Source organism: Atta colombica, unplaced genomic scaffold (assembly GCF_001594045.1).
Source record: "Atta colombica isolate Treedump-2 unplaced genomic scaffold, Acol1.0 scaffold207, whole genome shotgun sequence".
NCBI classification, from domain to species: domain Eukaryota; kingdom Metazoa; phylum Arthropoda; class Insecta; order Hymenoptera; family Formicidae; genus Atta; species Atta colombica.
In genome coordinates, this window is record NW_017259302.1 from 1,582,329 (window position 1) to 1,603,798 (window position 21,470).

A 21,470-nucleotide genomic window follows, 5' to 3' on the forward strand; every position below is an offset into this window, starting at 1 on the left:
TATATATATACAATGAGTACAAAAAATATTCGTACAAGGAAAATATTTTTTAAAAAACTTTATTTTTAAAAAGTAAATATTATCCAGCGAGAAATGAGTTATCAAATTGATGTTGAATCGATATAAATACGATGATTTCAATATCAATTTGATGTCTATTCGACGTTTAATTAATAATCATTTCTTGTTGGATAATTAACAATTTATTCATAAAGAATAAAATAGACTGTATGTTTTTTAAAATTATATATACCAAAAAGATGTGTATTAATTATACAAAATATATCATCTGAAAAATAAGCGAAAATTAAAAATTGTATTATTTGAATGCTCAAAAAGTATTCGTATAGACGAGAAATTTAATTTGTAAAATGAGGAATATATGCAAAGCTCATTTGTTTACATTAGAATAGAATGTATTCATTGTATAAAACATTATATTATATTCATTGTATTGTATAATATGCTAATTAATGTTTATTTTCTACAAATAAGGCTTTCTTTTATAACAAATTTCCTTGTACGAATACTTTTTGCTCTCAGTGTATATATGTGTGAAGAAAAAATTATTAAAGGTTATACATATAAAAAAAATTAAAAAATGCTGTCTTATAAATAACATAATGGGAAGAATTGATTATTGAATCCTATTCTATAACTCTTAATGACTGTAATGGTATCGTTATATTATCATTGCACAGGTTTATACATGATAAAAAAAGTGCCAAGATAATGCAACGATATTGTTACAATCGTTAAAATTATAAAATAGAGTACTAAATCTATATATGTTTATTTAAAGGTTCGCTGAAAACTTTCTTTCAAAATAGCATTTATGCATTACTTTATTTATTGATATTACTAGTCGAATATTTATGTTTTAAAAGAAATATTATAAATATGAGTGATTTTAATAAATTAAAAAAGTAAAATTAAATCGTTGTAAAAATATAACAATTTGCTGTGATTTATCAAAATTATACAATTTCAATCCTTTCAGATTACAAAAATAATTCGGAAAGAATAATAATAAATTAATTTTCATTTTTCACAAAATAAAGGTAAAATTTATTCTTCAGAAATTCAAATTTGTTTATTAAATTTAATTATTCTTTTTAAATAGAGTATTTATAATTGATCATTTATTTATATTGATATATCTTTTTAATTTAATAATTTATAAGAAACGAAACTTATAATATTTCTATATTAAGATTTCTAATCCTAATTAATCTCCAGAATATATATTCTTGCATATCAAAAATATTATTTAAATTATTTAGAAATAACATTTCTAATAAATGTACAAAAACAACCGACACACTCATATATAGTTGTTCAACAGTTTAGCCCATCAATTATTACGTCTGATTAATTACTTAAACGATAGGGTTCATTGATTAGAAAAGATACATATATCATCGAAGAGTTTCTCTTCTGGCTTCAAATCGGTAAACGCACATAGAAGGAGCACTCGAATTCGAATGGCTCTTGGCATACGCTTAGTAGCGCCGTCCAATAGAGATCTCTAGTGCTCTTCACTTAACAAACATAACGCTGGACACGTGCTAAGCTAAAATCATGATACTGTAAGCTTTTGTTACAGCTTACCCTTAGTCAAAATCGTGCCTCAAGTAGATACGTCAACATTAGAATAAAGTCTAAAAAGAATTTGTTGTTCGAATAAATTTAGCAAAAAATCGATTTTGATAATGAAAATGGAAAATTAACAATATTAATTATTGTCGCGTATTGATTCAATAAATTCAAAAAAATTAAAATTGTTATAATTTCCATTTAATTGAAGATCATTGGAAAAACAATGTTTTTATTTTTGTAAATTATTATAATTGTTAAAAATAATATTTAGATCACATATACAAAATCTCCTAAAAATTTAACATGGCACAGCAATAATTTAAAAAAAGCTTCAAAATCAACACAAGATACAATATTAGATATTAAAGAAGGCAATCCATTTTTTTAGTTATACAAAATTTTGTTATTTTTCTTAACTTCTATTGTATATCAAAATGTAAATCAATCTATTTCCAAGGTTAGAGTCAAAGTAAATTAATGCATATACTTAGTAAACAATAAACTAAATTTGAGTAAAAAATACATTTTCTTGATTATTAAATTAATTATTAAATTAAAGTTTAACTTCATTGTTTTAGTTAAATTGCCGAGTAGGAGCAGTAGCGACCTATAAAAATTCAAATTGGATATAATTTGACATTATGAAGATAACAATGTATACACTGGAAAAATTTTATTAAATGAATTTTATTAAATATTTGTGATTGAATAATATGAACAAAAAATTTACTTACAGTAAATAAATATTTATTCAAAATTAAAAAATTATGCTTAAATAAAATAAAATATGTATAAACATTATCTTCAATTTTCATTAAATTTATTAGTTATTTAGTTTAAGGTATACAAATTGAATTCAATATCCACACATTGCAGAAGAGAAAATAACGCGCATCAAGAAACGCCCGTTTCGATCTGAGATTCGATCTTTCGCTTCCGGCTTCCGGATTGCGTTCGACGGCCGGAGGCGGCGGCCGTAGAGAAAGCCTCGGGGCTCTTGCGGGCCCAAAAATGACCAATAAGTGCCCAATAAAAGCGGACCGTTAAACGACCGGAGTTACGCTTTCGCGAGTAAAGGAGCTACCGGTTAATTACAGGTCTAACCCTACACCGTATCCCGAAGAGGCTTTAATAGATCCGTCTTTCGGCGCGCTCGCGCCTCCGCAATCTCCGCCGCGCGCGCACGTGCAATTTTCGACGACGATTAAACGCGAGCGCACGAATTACAAAGCTGCATGCGCGCGGCCGGCGAATGTGTAATTAAATAAAGGGTCCGTGTTACGTGGCGAAATACGATCCTGACCACTTTTTTCACACAGACGCGTCTGGCGCGAAAGAAGGAGCCGATAATCTCTTTAATTCCTTACACAATAATAACATGCACTATCGTCATTGCATTGCGCAACAGCACACGCAATTTCATTTCCTTGACAGTATTCATAGTTAAATTAATGTCATAGCCCGCGTCAATATAAAATTTTATAATTACAAAAAAAAAGATCTGTATATTCAGATCGACAAAGAGTCCAAAATATTTTCCAAATCATATCTTGATAAGAAGATCTATAAAATTAGATATAATTAGATATGAGAAAAAATTTTCTCTTTCCAATTTCTGGAACTCATTTGTCTTATTAATAAAAACATTTTATATATCTTATCAATCAAAATTAATAATCTGTTGTGAAAAAGAGTTGGCACAATATACTATTTCCCTTGTTTCGAGTTATTTTTTTCGAGTAATACAATCTCACGTTTGTTTCGCAGATTACTTTAAAGTCGAAGAAATTATTCTTGTTTCTGTCTTAACTGTTAAATACATTTTTTTCCGATCATGCCGTAAATTAACAAGCGGCGCTCGCACGCGATTATTTCCAGACGTTCACCACAATATTATACTACAAATCAATCGGGGAGTAAAGCCGCACGCGTACTCCACAAACCCGAACGCCCGGCCGACCGCAAAACGCAAACACCGATATATCCGGTCGGCGAAAGTAATATATTGGCACCTAATAATGGCCGCAATCTATAATCTCTTTCAAGCCTCGTTCTTCATCAATTTCGACTGCCGACTCGGAGCAACGGTCGACAGGTTGACTCCAGTGGACGAAGAGGCGCGATTCCCAAACGGAGGCTCTTTCGGGAGTCATGTGCTCGCAACAGGGGTCGTATCCCGCAGGGCCTTAACACCGACACCTTCTGCCTCTATCTCTCTTTCCCTTTCATCATCCCTCTCCCGGATGACTCTCTCGCTCCCCTTCCCCCCCCCCTTCTCTCCCCTTCTTAAAACGTATAACGGACGCTCCCGCTCGATAAAGCTGCCTTCGAATCGCAAATATTTTCGTTGTCATCCCACGAAATCTCCATTTGCTCGCGACGTCTATACGACGCCACGTCGAAATTCGTTGGAAATTCTACGTCTTTCTTCTGTAACTTTTTCGAAATAACGCTGTTAAATTATACATTTAAAAATAATATTTAAATAATATTTAAATAATATTTAAATAACAAATTTATGGTATGTGCAATGCAATATAATTGTTCGGTACCAATATTGCGCCATTATGTAAAATAATATCAAAATTATACGGCCTCTTTATTATCAGATCTAAAACTCTTCAAAGCGCGCAAATTATAATTTGGTTTCTATTAATATCAATCGGATAATTAATGTAAATGTTATGTTATTTAATGTAAATGTTAATTCAATGCTTCACTAATGTCATAATATATCAATTTTATTAGGTATAAATATTCATAAGTAACTATTTTTCCAACGTTTTATGTACGCCGCCTTTCAATACAATCTGTATTCATGTAATTTTTTATTTTCATACAATCCGATCGTAAAATCAAAATTCTCTATTTCCATTTTACGGATTCTCGTTCCAAGTAGACGCGTAAGAAAAATCGAACAAAATAATTCGGGCAGTTCCGAAATTATACCGAACGGAGAGACGAAGAGCGAAATATTCAAATGATATCGCGATAAATTTTGGTAAACAGCGCGTTTACATCCACGCGCCCGATATTCCGCGATGATATATATCCACCGCAATTAATTAAAAACTAGCAAGCTATATTATTCTCGCGAGGACGTTTTTGGTAAAAACGTAAGCTGATCGAATATTGGAACTGGCCCGGCAGCGGTAGCGAACGCGCGGAACACACGAAAAAGCTATCTGCGCGCGGCGTTAATGAATTGATTAAAACACAAAATGAATCATGTCCCGGTGAAACCCGCCACTAAAAACTCATTAAGCTAAAGATTCCGCCGATGATTTATCGTGGATTATCGTATCCACTACCTGCACCGTAGACACAGCATTAAGCCGTGCGCGATATAAATTAGCGGCCGGATGATACCGCGTTGGAAAAACAATCGCCAATTGAGAGGTCGAATGAATTACTATTCGACCGTGCACGATAAAATCATTCCTCTCGAATATCTAGACGACTTTCTTTAATAATCATATCTGATATCGCTAATGTTAATCACGATGGCGCACTTCATGTCACAAATTAATTTTGTAATAAAAACAAATATTTATTGTCGATATATACAAGCGATAAATATTTATTTATTAATGCTTTATATTAAATATTATGCAGCATAGTCACTGAAGCGCGCAACTGGTGGTAAAATATTTGTCGATTGTTGCACTTCCGGCAGGCAAAAACTAATACATAAGAATAAAAGATTAACTATCATAAATAATGATATAAATTCTCTAGAAATTGATTAGATTCTTCCTTTATTACATAATTTCAAAACATGATGGATATACATTTTATATATCGTTATATTTATAATTTCTTCTCAATTGACAATAAATAGTCCTCATATTCAATAGTTATATTGCTGGCCAAAATAATGATTATTGCTATCAATCATAACGAGATTTTTTATTGGTGTTATAAATGTTTTTCATAAAGAAAAAATACTTATATAACAGCATCCTGTGATGTGCATAACCGTGTTTTATTGAAATATATCATGATATCAAATACAGAATACATATTTCATTTTGCTTGCAACAATCATATAGCATATATATTAGTTTTGGTTGATTTAAATCATTTAATTATTTTATTTTATCGTAAGTAAATTCCATTTGGTCCAGTAACATGTAAACGATATCATGTATCTTTGTAAGACTCCATCCCTATCCACAAACGTAAGTAATTAATTTATGACGATTAATAAATTTTAATTTATCATCTTTTGAAACGCATTTTGGATGATATCTACATACGTATTTTATGAAAAGGTATAGCAATAACACAAAATGTACACACATACATATCTGGATTTAAATAAATAGATTCATGTATAATGAAAGAGATAGATACAAATAGATAGATATTTTATATAGATATGCAAAAAAAATTGCTTTATATTATATCCCCGTGCAGTTAATTAGAATCGGTGATAGTCGGGACATGTGTTGGAATGCACGGATCGAGGTCCTATTAAATCCAGCCGACCAATAAATCCTCGCCATTTCTTCGCACAACCGAAACACGGATGCGGCTCAGAAAAATCGCGGCTTATTTCGTTTTGCACGAATGCAACCCTGTCCCGTCGAAGAAAGAGACTGGTGACCTCCGCGCCAGGTATATTCGTTAAACGACTCGTTAATTGTATTTTTAGGGGGCTTCCTGTGAGAGGTCTCAGTTCCTAATTTACCGACTCGACCGTTTGGTTTATAGGGGGCCCCGATGTACCCTGTTTATAGTATAACCGACACCACACCTCGTTAAATCAAAGGACTGGAATATGCTTATAGCTTATACGTTCACTAAGAATTATAACCATAGAAGAGGAGCATCTTCTCTCTCTCTCTCTCTGCGTCTCGATCGGACCCGGGACGCAGATGCTATTTCCATTTTCTCCAAGTAACGAATCTGAATCGGCATCGATTTTACACCGTTCCTATGTATGAGATTGCCTACGCACCAACAAGACTCGTACAGAGGGTTAATCGTGATCGGAAGTGGTATAATCGTGATTATAATCTCGAAGAAGTACAGTTCCTCGAAATCCAATTTGTACCTACGTTGTTTCAACCCTGTTTCATAATTCGATAAACATCAGACAAACGCAAAATTGCACGTGAAAAAAATTTGACACCTCAATATAAATTTTCTCTCTCAATTAATAGAACCTGCCGTCAATTTTCTTATCGAGAAAGAAAGTCTCGAATGGTATTTTGCCTAGAGCCCAAATGGTCTAAAAATGCATCTCAACTTTATCAGGTCACCCTGTACAGAAGTTCGCGAGCCGGCAGGACGACCGGACGCGATAGAGGCAGTCCAAAGAAAAAGAAAAAGAACGACGAGGGACGATGGGGGTGACGGGTGCAACAGAAGGGGGAGAGGGCGTCAGCCATATGGACTTATCCAGCAACGTAGCCCGAAAATAATAAATCTCTGAGCGTGCTGCGGGATTATTAAAAGAGTCCCTAGCTCGTTCCCCTTCGGGAGTGGAGAGCGTGGTGAAAGAGAAACAAAACGCATTAGCGTTTCTTAATGAAGCTGAGGGATACGAACGAGCCGAGGCAACGAACGAACTGTGCAAACGGCAACCACGAATGGAAGGACGGATGGACGGATGGACGGATGGACGGACGTACGAATGGATAGACGGACGGACGGTCGGACGGATAGACGGACGGACGGACAGTCCGACGTTCAGAACTAATTGGAGCCACGAGATATTAGGAGAGCCGAAGAAGGACAGAGCGGCGCTTTTGCGGAAGGAAGACGAAGAAGTGCAAGCGACGTGACGAACGGCGAGAGAAAGGACTGGGGTTCAAGTAGTTAAGGGAGGAAAAGAAGGTGTCCGAGAGAATACTTAGATGGGTGTACACGGATCAACCCACCGATGCCCCACATTAACAGCTAGTTTGTCCACGTTATGAGTTTGTTTAACGATATTGCGTCGAGACGCCTGGTACGGTGTACAAACGTGAAACGGTGTCGTCGAGTTAAATGATGAGCCTCATCCGGAGCCTCATCCGCGTGTTTATTTGCCAGGGTTTCGTATGCTAACGCACACTCTATGCGACAGAGTTGCGCAGCGCCAACCAAATTCATCAGATCTCGCTCTGTAGACGCAAAGGTTCCAGTTCACTTCAAGTGCCGCGGTAATTGCCTGTTTTAGTAATTCCGAATTCGAATAAACCGAAATGTAAAGTAATTAGTTATTTTGACTGCTTATTTTGAATTCATCATTACAAAGGAAATTGAATGTTTTTTTCAACGTTCATCATGGATCTGAGAATAATTAGAGAACTAATCATCTAACTAATAATTTCTTATTATCTGTAATTATATTTACATAATGGTTAACTATAATTCAAATATAATAGCTATAAACATACACTTGAGAATTAAGAAAAGACGTGCTCAACTTAAAAACTGGCAACGATATACAACGTCCCATAAATTTTATAAATTTTGGATTCATCGTCGTAATGTTCTATTCATGAAAGTATTAAGAGACGAAATATTAGAAAGTACGTAATATTCATTGCGTTCTCGTATTAGTTAACAATACAGAGACCAAGAAGACAAAGATGCAATTATCATTATGAAGTGTGAGTTGACAATAAAAACGACCGCCCTGTCTGCTTGATACTCGGAAACGGTCTATGATGATATTTTAATACCCATTTTTACGCTTACGCAAATTATAGTGATCTCAGGTTACGACAAAAGCTAAATTAGCATGCCTTTATGATAAAATCCGTGCTCTCATATCATTATCGAATTATGCTGCGCCGAAGATCGTAATCGGACTAAAACGATTCGCCTAGGAGTAACCCTAACGTTATAACGGTATCTCCCCTTTTTTTCCGTTTTCGCAGCGAGTAGTGATGCAGATGGCTTCTATTTTTTACGAAGACAACATCGAGAGAAGCAAACAAAATGATAAACAAAACAAATTAGATAAATCTCATATAAAACTATAAAATCGAAAGAATAGAATTAAAAATACAATATTACATTTCTACATTCCTGTTTAATCATGTCTATAACAATTTCTCATTTTCATTTGCAAATAAATAATCTAAAATGTAATAAAGAAAGTTAAGTCATGTTCTCTAAATTTCTCGAAATAAACTCTCACAAAAGAATTAAAATAATGTTGAAAGAGTGAAAAATTTGCACTTTTGAATAAAAGTGGCAGATTTTCACTCTTTTGGAATGAGATTCACTCCAAAAAAGAGGGAAAATCTGGTACTCTTCAAGAGTGCAAATTTTTTACCCTTTTTCAGTATAATAGCAGCATTTTAAACTTTTTTTGGAGTGAGATTTTATTCCAAGAAATTTAGAGAGTATGTAAGGTAAATTTGCATTCGATTTTTGTGCATAAATTGCAATAAAAACTAGAGAATATACTTAGAAATAAGCATTTTTCGGAAAATTGATAAGTAATGATATGATGTACCTAATATATTCACGTGTGAAGACGGGTAAAGATTTTCACATGACACAGCAATAGACACTCTGTTTGAAACGATACTGAAAAGATTGTGAATACCGACGTGTACTCAGTCAGGAGGTCCACGATGTTCGTCACTTGAAAACGTATATTCCTTCAATTTTCTAGTTGAGTAAGCGTCGTTTGAAGGGCCCTTGTGCGTCTGGCAAAGCGTGCACTATCCTGTTATGCGATCTCTCCCAGTCCGCAATCAAAATTCAAATCACACTTTTACAGCCGAACATAAAATCAATATTCGCCCTTTGGACGCGCCCCTAAATTCCGTCGAAAACAAATCAATGTTCTTTTGACAGTTAAAGTCGACCTCTCGATACAATGATTAAAAAAAGATCTTACATCGATTATAATGATTTTTCTATTTCTAATTCACAGTATATTAATATTTCTAAAACCAATTTAAAATAATTAGTTTCGTATAGCTATCTTATTAGCTTTCAAATAGAACAGGTAATTCAAAGTATTATTATCATGAGATATAGCACATCTTACGTAAAGATTTTCTCTTTCATAAACTATTCTATTATAATGTTGTTAAAGAAATAATCAAAATAATATATAAAAGTTAGTTTAGTCTTAAATAAAGATATATTAACAAACTAACTCTTATTAAATACATAAACACGGGAAGTGCATTTTTTATTTTAATTGTCATATTATTCAATTTTATGAATTATCTATTCGTATAAATATTGAAAATGTATAGGCGTCGATGTAATTCGCGATATATCTGTAAATGTAATACAATTACTCACATTTCTCTCGTATATTGAAAAATTTCATATAATATCGTAATAACCGTGAAACAGGGATCATTGTACATGTTGGCATGTACCTGTTGGTGTACAAAAAAAAATAGATCGCTTGATGGTTGCAGAGTCCAAAGTGTAGCAAAAGGAAAAGAAGTTGCTTAGGCATCCGGAATAGTGCCCTTATAAATGGTTTTTCTATATTGCCTCGCGTCTGGCTCACGTTGGACATGGACATGGGTTACCGGTTCATTTAAATAAGTTAAGGGTCTCGCTTAGTTCCTTAGCGGGTCCATTACAGCTGGGCAAAAGCGGCTAATTACCTGCCTGACGTGAGTTATAAACCCCTCTTCGGCCATCGCTCCCTCCTTTGAATATTTTTAACCGGTATCCCGATTTTTACAATGAAAACGTCGTGTGTCTGCGTTCCGAGCGTTTTACAGCGTTGCGAGACGACGGGTGCATTCATCGTGGGCAAAATATATCACGCGCTTTCAAAAAATTTTCAACTACAGATCTCGCAGTTTGACTTTTGTGGCTTTATATTATATTACATTATACCATGTTATATTATGGTTTAATAATTAAATTTATTTCATAAAGTCTACTTTTGTTTTAATTAAACACATTGAATTTTAAAAACGTCGGCCTCTCATATTTATATTTTTTTTTTAAATAACGTTAATAAAATTTTAACGTAATTTATACGTTTTTTATGTTTTATTTAAAAAATGTACGTGCGCAAAGTATTGAATTCGTACGTAAGAATTCGAACGTAAGAACCATCCAGCATTATACCTCTGCCAATCGTAATGATGTTCCTCAAACGCAGCGAATTAAATGCCAATTTCCGAAACACGTTGCGGACCGCGATAAAGTAACGGCTGACAGTTGAAATTTCGTAACAAACGATCGCGAAGGCGGTACCTTTTGGACAGAAAATTAATCTAGTTTGTCATAACGTGGGCGGGTTAGTTCAAAGTGCCGCTAATGAGAAAAAGGCCGACCCGCGTCTTTCTTATTTGTCAATGGGATCATCGTACCCATGAATCACAGTCGGGAGACGCTCGCCTCGAATCTCGCATGCTGTAGGTGGAATTCGCTCGAGAATGAACGGACAATATGGCACATGGCATTCTTGCGCAGATTAACAGCGTGCAACGAGAAACAAAATTATTTTTTTTATAAGATAATGAAGATAATGAATGCTTTCTTAAATGATATTAAAAACTCGTACGTTATTAAAGGCAATGATAAATAAAAAGTTTTATTCTTCATATTAAATGTATGACTCTCTCTTATCAATTTATCCATACAATGTAATTATGCATTTAACAGAAAAACGAGGCTTTTAATTCGAAATTGAGTTGGCTATTCGGTAAAACAGAATCTTGTATGCATTAATTCGAAATTAATAAATAATCATAGAGTAATGTACTTCCATGAGAATGGATAGTAATATTTGTAATCATAATTATGCAATATATATAACAATATATTACTATTAATAATATTCTTTACAATAATTGATTATAGCATGCGTATAGTACAAATATTTTCGTATATTTCATCTGTTAATCCCGTTTATTTAAGCAAACAAACTCAAACTTTAATCGGTACACAACGCCATAATATAGCTATATGAATCAAATTCTAATCAAACAAATAGCATGAACATTCAGTAGACCACATTGCCGAATGTTGTTATAACGCAAAAGTTTTTTTTGCACACTTTAAACACTTTAGACACGCCATGGTTTTCCCGCATTTAGCGATAGTCGCGTTTCCTTTGGAGGCAAAGGTTCAATTTTGTGTGCAGTGGCCCTAAAAGGGCCTACGGGACTGGTTAGCTTTGGTTAGTGGTCCTGGAACGATGCGAACGACACGAGCGGCTGACGAGATAGACAGACACTAGGGAGGGAGTCTATTTCATGGTTAATTTGGCTAACTCGATTTCACCACCACCAACGTGACCAGCCCACCACCGCCACCACTACTGCCACCCTCGAAAGACCAGGGCCACTAAACTACATACAGGGTGAATTCGACCCTCTCGTTAACGCATTGCTCACGAATTTTTGTCTACAAGAGCGATCAGATCGCGTGGGGTTATTCAAGGGTTTGGAAAAATAATTTGCGACTTCGTATATGTCTTCCGATAGGATTTCAGTAGAATAAGTGTGAAATAATAAAGATTAATCCGTATATTTATATTTTTAAATAAGGATATGTTGATATCCATAGAAAAAGGAATGTTATTATCTATAGAATAACAAGAGTTTAATAAAAGTTTGTACATACACGTATATCTATATATGTGAATATTAAAGTTCGAATACAATTTATAATTATTTCAAAAAAGTGAGTAATGAGAAAAAGAAAGAGAGAAAGGAAATAGAGATTGTCTATGCGTGTGTGTGTGTGTGTGTGTGTGTGTGTGTGTGTGTGTGTGTGTGTGTGTGTGTGTATTGCTTTTTTATTTGTATAAAATGATGTTGATGAAAACTGAGCTGTAATAAAAAATAGTACGGCATTTTGCAATTTTATTTGTATCGAAGGTAGATAACAACAGCCAGTGCACTTCCAATAAATTGCAATCGATGGTAAGCAATAAATGCGAAACAGTAGATCTAATGAAAATCCCACAGTGATGGAATATACCGTTAAAATATTTAAACTCCGAATAGCCACATGCACGTGCAGAAGAAGAAATATCTGACTATAAAAATACGCGTCCCTCTCCCCTCCCCAATGTGCTTAATATTCCAATAAACGTGAAAAATAAAATGGAATAATGTGCAAAATATAATGAAATATAATATATTCAGTGACCATCCATTATGCAAATTAATATCGCTCGCTCGTAAAGTGAATTTGATCAAAATATTCAGACGCGTACGAGATATGTAATTCATATTTAATGATAACAAAAAAATGTATGCGCGAAATATGATAACGACGGCGCCGAGAAACTGTCTACGTTAACATTTAAAAAACAGGAAAATTCTTTATCTTCACTATCTATATGCATATATTCCTTAATTTAATGTATATTTTTATGTGTATTTTTGTATACTTATACGCGTCGTGCTATCTTTCTGAACCGAGAAAAAAATGTCAGGCAATGTATGAGTATCAGAGACTCGCTTTTATGCATGGACGCATAAGACGACAAAGGGACACCTTAAGCACTGGTTTATTTCGCAACTGCGAGATATCCTACCGCATTTGAAACGCAGATCCGTCGTCTCTCTTCAACAAACGCACCCGCCATCGTGCCCATGTCGTCTACCGCGCGGCGTGCACGTTTTCTTCCGGCAAAGGAAAACGCGCATACACTACATCCGGAAAAAATCTCAGGGAAAAGTTAGACGCAAATATTAGTTGAATACCGGACTAGTCATTATTTCTCTTTGTGCTCGCAAATGCTACTCGCTACTACGGTGTCTTTCGCAAAAGGTCGGAACAAAGGAGCGTGTCATCGCGCGGTGCTCTACCCTTACCTCCTCAATTCCCCGTCCCACCATTCTTACCTCTAATCTAACCCGGCCCCGATCTCCCCTAACCACCCACGGCTTGGCCGTTGTCCTCTTTTTTTTAAGCTCGAGTCTTAATTACTGGAAGCAGAACGGGTTAAGGACTAAAACACAAGCCGACGTCGGCTGACTGATCATGGCGTGTTCCGACTGACGGCCATGCCAAATGAAAAACGGTCTAGAAAAATTATTATCACGGAAGATACGTGGCACCTGCTGTCCCTTTCTTCCTTTCATTTCTTTTTTTTTATTTTGCTCATTCCTCTTCATATCCTTCCTCTCTTGTTTTCCACTGTTCTAAAATTTCACTGAGATCTTATCAAATTTATCAGATTCAGCGCGTGATCAATATCTACTATCAAGGTCGTCTCATAAAAGTTACATTTCGGTTCCTCTCGATGTTAGAATTGCAGTTGCTTTGAAACAGCAAGATTCGATAAATTAATATTTTTTTTCTTTTTTTACCTAAATTAAGTGGAAATTAATGGCTTATAAAATTAATTTAGTTAAGTTAAAAGTTGAATAAACAAAAAACTTAATATCGTTAAAATTACGTTAAGATTAAGTTAACTCAAGTTAAATAAAAAATTAATTTTGAAAAGCATTATTTTATTTATAATATTTATATGAAATAACAAAAAATTTTCTTGTACAATAAAAAACTGATTTTTAATATTTTTGCCTAAGCATTTTCATATTTTAATATCTATGTATAATAAAAAAGAAAAATAAAATATAATTTTTTGAAATGTAAGTAATCTTATAGTTCTCTTTAGCCATGCTTGCGCGTTCTTTGAAAAGTAGATATATGTAAATAAGAAGTTTCTATTCTTTCTTTATCTCTCATTACACGAAACAAGAATAACATAACATAACGCGCTCACACACACACACACACACACACACACACACACACACACACACGCACGCACACACACACACACACACACACACACACACACACACACACACACACACACACCAGACAATTATTGATTCTCTTCTTTCTAAACTAATTCTCTAATGTTTAAGATTTTGTAAAGAATAATATTGGCATTTAGAAAGATAAATTTTAAAGAGGAAAAAGTTAATAAATTAAAGTTTAAAAATAACTGAATTAAGTTAAAAATTAATTTATTTAAAATTAACTATAAGTTAAATTAAAAGTTATTAACTTTTTATGTAACTTTTAACTTACTATAATTACTACTCAACCCTATAAAATAGTTTTCAAATAATTAAGATTTATAGATTTTTGGTGAATTATTAGACAGTGAAAATCGAGATTCAAAAATTTGTATGTAAATTTGTATTTAAGTATTAAGTTTGGATTTTTTTTTAACTGTAAGCTTAAATAAATTTTATTTTATTAACATATCGTTTCTAATAATTGATCTTTTTATAAGCTTTTATCAATTAACAAGGATTTTGGACAAGAAAACAATGTTTCCTAAACGAATCCTATTCTTGGCAATAGCAGCTACACATAATGTCTTGATATAGCAAGCGTTAACGTGGCACTATAGAGCGAAAGGTCGCGAAACCAACCGTGTCGTCTGTATTATGCAGAAATGTGTCGTGCGACATGCACGATATGTAGACACGTATAAGGGACAAAGTGCCGTGGCCTTTTGTACAATACCCGGGGGTGACAATGGGCCTTGCTCTCAGCATTGTCACATGAGTTAACCAACATTTCCGAGGGGACTATCGTCGATGTTTGACATCGTCCCGCTTGCCGACAGCCACCGTCTTTTATTCAATGCCCTGCACACCGCGGCCTAACTGTAATTGCAGCGCATTAGATACACACTTTTACATGATTAACTCGCCGCGCCATAGTAAAACGACATAGCAACCTCGACTGTTACCCGCTACAATCGCCTCGCGTTCAGTTTCTCTGTATTTGGACAGACGAAGGTTTGACCCCAGTCAATAACCGCTCTATTTACGTGCTACATCGACGGGAACAAATGATGAGTTTGCAGGACTTGAAACCAATAATTTTTTAGAATTGTCAGCAGGACAAAAAATATTAGCTGTCAAAAGAAACACATTCTTTATTTAACGCATTCTATTCTATATTAACGTGTCACTTAAAAATATAAATAAACATTCTTTTTGATAAATTATTTTCCGACTTTCTAAAAATCGAAAAAAGATAAATTCAAATTTTATTAGTTTTCATATGAATTCACTCAGTTTACAATAACCGCCTTCGCAAAGTTCTCTATGCAACGAAATAATTGATTTGAAAATCATTTTTAATTTATGTTTAATAATGTAAAATCAGAGAGATCAGATTTTATAATAGAGGAGTTATTATTGCGAACGCTATAATTCATGTTTGTTGGGAACATGATACATTAACCACATTATTGATTAATTCTTACTTTTCAAGATAAATATTTTATAGCTGCTACGTGTTAACGAGAATATTATCATAAACATATTTCACGCTAAATAATATAGTTTCCTCGACGCGGTGATAACGTCGATTTGCGATTAGCATTAAATATCAACATTATACACGCATGAGCAAAATAACAGAGCGTAACGTTATTTGAAAGAAAACGGTCCCATTCATTGATTGAGTGTAAATAATATTTCGACCACACGATCGATCTCACGTTCGTTTTTCTTCCTTACAACGATTTCTCCATTCTCTATGATGACGGTCATCTCCAAGCGAAATGAAATCGAAACACAATTTGTCGTCCCCCTCGCGTATCTCCCTCGCAAAACCATCATACGATTACGCTAATTCAGGTATCATTTATTTTTCGTTCACCCTTCTTCTTTCTTCTCCCTATTCGCGGGAGGGGAGGGGGAGGGGGACAAACGAAACTCTACCCTCCGTCGATGAGGCCTCGCTCGATTCTACGAACTTTGAAGTGCCGGTGGGTTTTTGATGTAGCCACCAACTGTTCCCGCTATGCAAAATAGTGAATCACGCATTAAGCGGAGATAAAGCGGCAAATAACTCGAGTATATTGAACGTAACGCTCGGTTACATTGAGAACAAAACCGATGCGCGTTGATACCTCGGAAAAATGTTTTCTTTCGGTACGACAAATCAAGCGACGCGGGGTGACGAGATGGAACGATTTAAGTCAGTCAAACCCAGTGACATTTATCAGTAGAGATGAACTGGTCAAGAGCGATTGGTCGATTATTCTGAATAAAAGTATCCGATGAAAGGAATATAATACCCTCGTTTAGCCAAAAATTTAACGATAACAAATGATTATTGACTAGCAGTATTTCTTATCCATAATTTTCGTAAGTCAAGTTTTATTTAAAATTTATTTAAATCGTGTAATTTGTTAAAAAATTAAGAAATTATTAGAGATATACAGATGGAAGATCTGTAAATTACATTATTCTTGATAAATCTCTTTGTTCCCGAGAATTCCATTTTCATAAACACAAACAGAAGAACACTTAATTATAAGACAATATCTCGTAAAATCGTTATGTAAATAGAGAATAAGGTTTTATCTAACCGTATGACATTTACGATTTACCGACACAGAACACGCATGCATGCTCGCACGTGCGAAATGAAACAATGAAATATCGCGAAGCACATTATTCGCGGGACGTGGTTTTTTTCCGTCAATACGTATTCACGACAAGATTTGCGAAAAAAAGAAAAAGAAAATAACAAGGGCAGAGGCAAGGGCGTGAAAGACACGAGAGTGATCTTCGCAAAGATGGCACGTGAGAGCAAAGTATTAACTCTCTTCTGCGTGGCGGGTACCACACCCTTGTTATTCCAGCCACAAAGACACAACTCGCCACTCGACTCTGCCACGTGACCAGATCATACTTTATTGGAAAATGTGCAAATATTCATCACTCATCGGCTACGTTCCCGCATTTTGACGACTTCCTTCCTATAATTCCTATTGCCATGTATTATTATTCTCGTCCCGTATTTTTCGGCTACGAAGCTGTTTTTCAATACCCGGCAGTTTAACAACGATAAAACTTGTTTCCAATGAAGCAACATTTTGATGTATTTTGTTTTGTCAAAACCTGTATTTCCGTGTGTAAACAAAAACGACAAAACTGAATTTCAGTGCAATAATTATTTTTATAGAAAAGAAATGGCATTTTCCCTCTGTTTGGCCAGTGGTTGTTAACCTAGCATGGTGGCTACATATACAAATCACCATTTCAACAATATTTTTATATTCTGTCCACGCTAATCCGCGCCGAAATTGATATAATTCAATCATAAAGATTGTTGTTTTTTTCAACTGTATGAAATTATCTCAAGCATGTATAAATATATATAATAAATACGATATTTTTAATATAATGTTTTACAGCATTATTGAAAAAAGTAGATTAGTTCTAAAAAAAACTTCAACTAAATAATATAACTTTCAAAGAAAATGTAAAAATTTGTATATAAACAAAATTCATTGCAAAGTGCAAAAAGTGTAAGAATGCACTGAGAGAAAGGATTTTGTTAATTTAGCAAGCCACCAGTACCTTTAACTGGTGATCGGTAAATATGTGATAACAAATTTTGTTGTTGTGTTTGCTGCTAGTTTGCTATACCAATCAATTATTAGTACCAGAAGCAAACTATATAGAATCTAACCTATCTTTTGGATAGACTTTAGGTTTGTTTACATAAAATTCGTAGATGATCGTGAAGTCTTAAGTCGTAGGAAATCGACCAAGCACAATTAAATGTAAGGAGAATACTTGATTAGAATTGGTCAATTTCTTACGATTTGGGATCCTGCAATTATCTACGACTTATATATATATGAGCCTCTTATTTGCTAGCGATACTATTGATTATTTGTTATATTGACGAATTAATTTGCAATCGTAACAAATAAATTAGTTTTTAACAAATATCATATTTGCTTTCCCTTGATTTGTTCCTATAACAAAATCATTTTTCTCAGTGTGTAATTGATCTTCGCGTGTGGCTTATATTCTTTTCCGATCGCAATGTAACATCTCAGGCACGTTAAACGCAATCTCAGAATTTGAATAAATAATTGAAGACCGAGAAGACACTTGAGGTACCTGTTATCAGTGGAACAAATTAAAGCGTTGGAAGGTAAGGCTGAGAGAACAAGAACTAGTCGACCGCTACGGGATTGCCTTTCAGACAACATAGGCATAGCTAGCGAGAACTCGCCTAACAACATAATTCAATACGGGGCTACTACCTAAACGTGTTTCCGCTATCCGCCATACTTCACGAGGACTTACATTTCCTGCTGTTACTATGTGATTTCCGTGACCGTCGTGAAGGGGAGAAACTGATGCGCGCCATACCGTGTCCAAAACGCAATCGGCTTTTTTTATCCGATCAAAGATTTTTTCGCCGGTCTCCTTGTCGTTTGTTCACGTTTTTTTTTTGTATCGTTTGTACGCCAATTATGCATCTCACCGTAACGAAATCCAATAAAAACGTAATACATCCAAAGTAGTAAAATTTGAAACATATATTAATGACTCATGCCATGTTTTTTTGTAATCCAATCAGACTACAAGAAGCAACGTACAAATTATTATTTCGCACACATAAAAGGACGATTTTGTTAAACGTTATATATTCTAAAAATAATTTTATTGGAACATCATAATGATTATATAAGATGCTCAAAACTGATTACTAGAAACGTTAAAACTTTTTGCAGCATTGCTCATCATGCTTGAGTACAAAGTATTGCTTCTTGTAGTTTCGTATTAATCAAGAAAACATGATGTCATTAATATATTTTTCAAATGTCAATTTCACTATTTTTTGTGCCGATATTTTAAAAACTTCTAGAAAATATATAAGAAGAGAAACAAACTCAAAAGATGAAAGAAAGGCGCAAGGAAGGCGACGAAACAAATATATAAATATCTGCTTTCAAACATTGAATGTAGTAAACTGTTACGAATTGTTAAGCAACAAGGAATAAATCGAACAATGCATCATGCAATTACACGCAAAGGATAGAAAACTCTTCAAATTTATACTTTACTGATTGTGAGTGAAACGAGAGAGTAATTCTCTGTCGGCATATCCTAGATCTCAATAACTATTAACGTATTCATAAATATACGTAAGAATCGCATGTGTACATAAGAATTCTGCATTTATGAATTACCCCTTCCTAGATAACGACATTGTAGACCACAAGGACCCGTGAGCCCGTTGGATATAAGCCCTTCTCTTCTGCCTCGTTTCAGGGTCGTCTTTTTACCTAAGATACATCGCGATCGCGTGCGCACATTACTTAACCCAACGGCATCGTTCTTCCAGTACGGTAAACACGCGCGTAATTGTGTAAACTCGTTCCACGCATCGCATGTGAAACGTCAGTACCGTGAATCGGTCGTCGCTAATTTGCGTCGGTAATGATTGCGTCTACGAAAGGGAGAATTAGCCGGCGAGGAGAGAGGGATGCAGGGATCTCCCGCGATCTGTATCTGACATCTGATTGGCTGGTTTATGAATAGGGTGGGCTCGCGCCCTGATCGCCGCACGATCGCGGAAGAAGATTGATCTGTCCTCGATCGATCTACGATTATCAGAAACGCCTTGCGGTAAATAGGGCCTGTTTAGCTCGCGCTTCGCTGGCGGCCGTTTTACGGCCCCAGTCGATTGTACGCGGAAGTGGTTAAGACTGTCAAAGTATGCAGGAAGTCCAATCGATTGCTAACGCGGTATTTTTTAAAGAAATTAAAATATTATAACTTTTTCGATAATCCAACGGAAAATTAAGAGAAAGAGCTTCATTTTTATGCACATACACGGAAAGAACACAACTTTTACTGAAGTATCTAAAAAGAGGTAGGTAGATACAAATCTGGAAATATATAATTTGGATTATCAAAATAATTACACTCAAGCTGGTTGCTAGAATGTCAAAACTTTTTACAATGTTGTTCATCATGTTTGAATTTTCTACGTAATTATTTTGATGATCCAACAAAATTATTTTCAGGTCCATATCTACGTAAATTTTTAGATACTTCAGCAAAATTGTTCTCTTGCGTGCGCGAGATACAACAATTTTGCAGAATGGATATGCAGAACTTTGGATATCTTTGTCCCTCTCGTAATCAAGCATGTCTATCGTTTAATTAATATATATATAAGTTATTACAAACGTATAATTTTATAAATTTTGCAATTGCGAAAATATGGCGTTTTAATTTTTGTTTGGTTAGTCTGTGATTCGGGTGCAGATACAAAGCAAACCGTTTATCGATGCTCACCAATCGGACAAATTTTTCAGTTAAACAATTTTCGTCCGCAGACTCCTCGTTAGAATTACATATTCGAATAATAAAATAATGAGAGAGCGCAGCTTCCGCGAGCGGGAAAATGAAATGTTCATGCACGATGATATAGCTTTCTCTCTCTGAGCCGCATATAAATATTCATGTCACATACAGCAGCAGGGAGCTTGAATATCCAGGATATATTCACGAGGATAATGTGTTTACTGCGATAACGTGTCTTGATACCTCGGCTAAGGTAACGCGAGCTCCAAATTCAATCCATCCGCGCCGCTCCGCTGTCGCGAAAATTACGCGGAGATATATACATTTCGCTATTCTTACGGTCATATTAGAACGACTGAAAAAAATATCCTAAATAATATGTAAAGAGTTTTCGCGTCTGAAGCTAAAATTCAATTACACAAGAAAATATCTGCAAATTTATCATACTTCGGAATAGGTTTATAAATCCAAAGTACGTAATATCTGCTTTAAAATATAAATTTTTTTCCACGTCTTCCATTTAGATACAAAATACATAGAACGTTTATTTCCCCGTCATAAAAATGTTATGGTAGAAGACAGAGAGAGAGAGAGAGAGAGAGAGAGAGAGAGACAATTTCTTTTTGAAATTTAGAATCACATTTGAAGATAGTTTCTCGGCTATAGTTCTTACAAATTAAATATGTGCGATGTAGGACACATCATGATGTAGGAAGAATTTAATTTGTAAAAAAATATTACTTTATATAAAAAGTAAATTAATTAACAAGATTATAGAAAAATCTTGTGGATTAAAATTATTTTATTGCTTATATATAT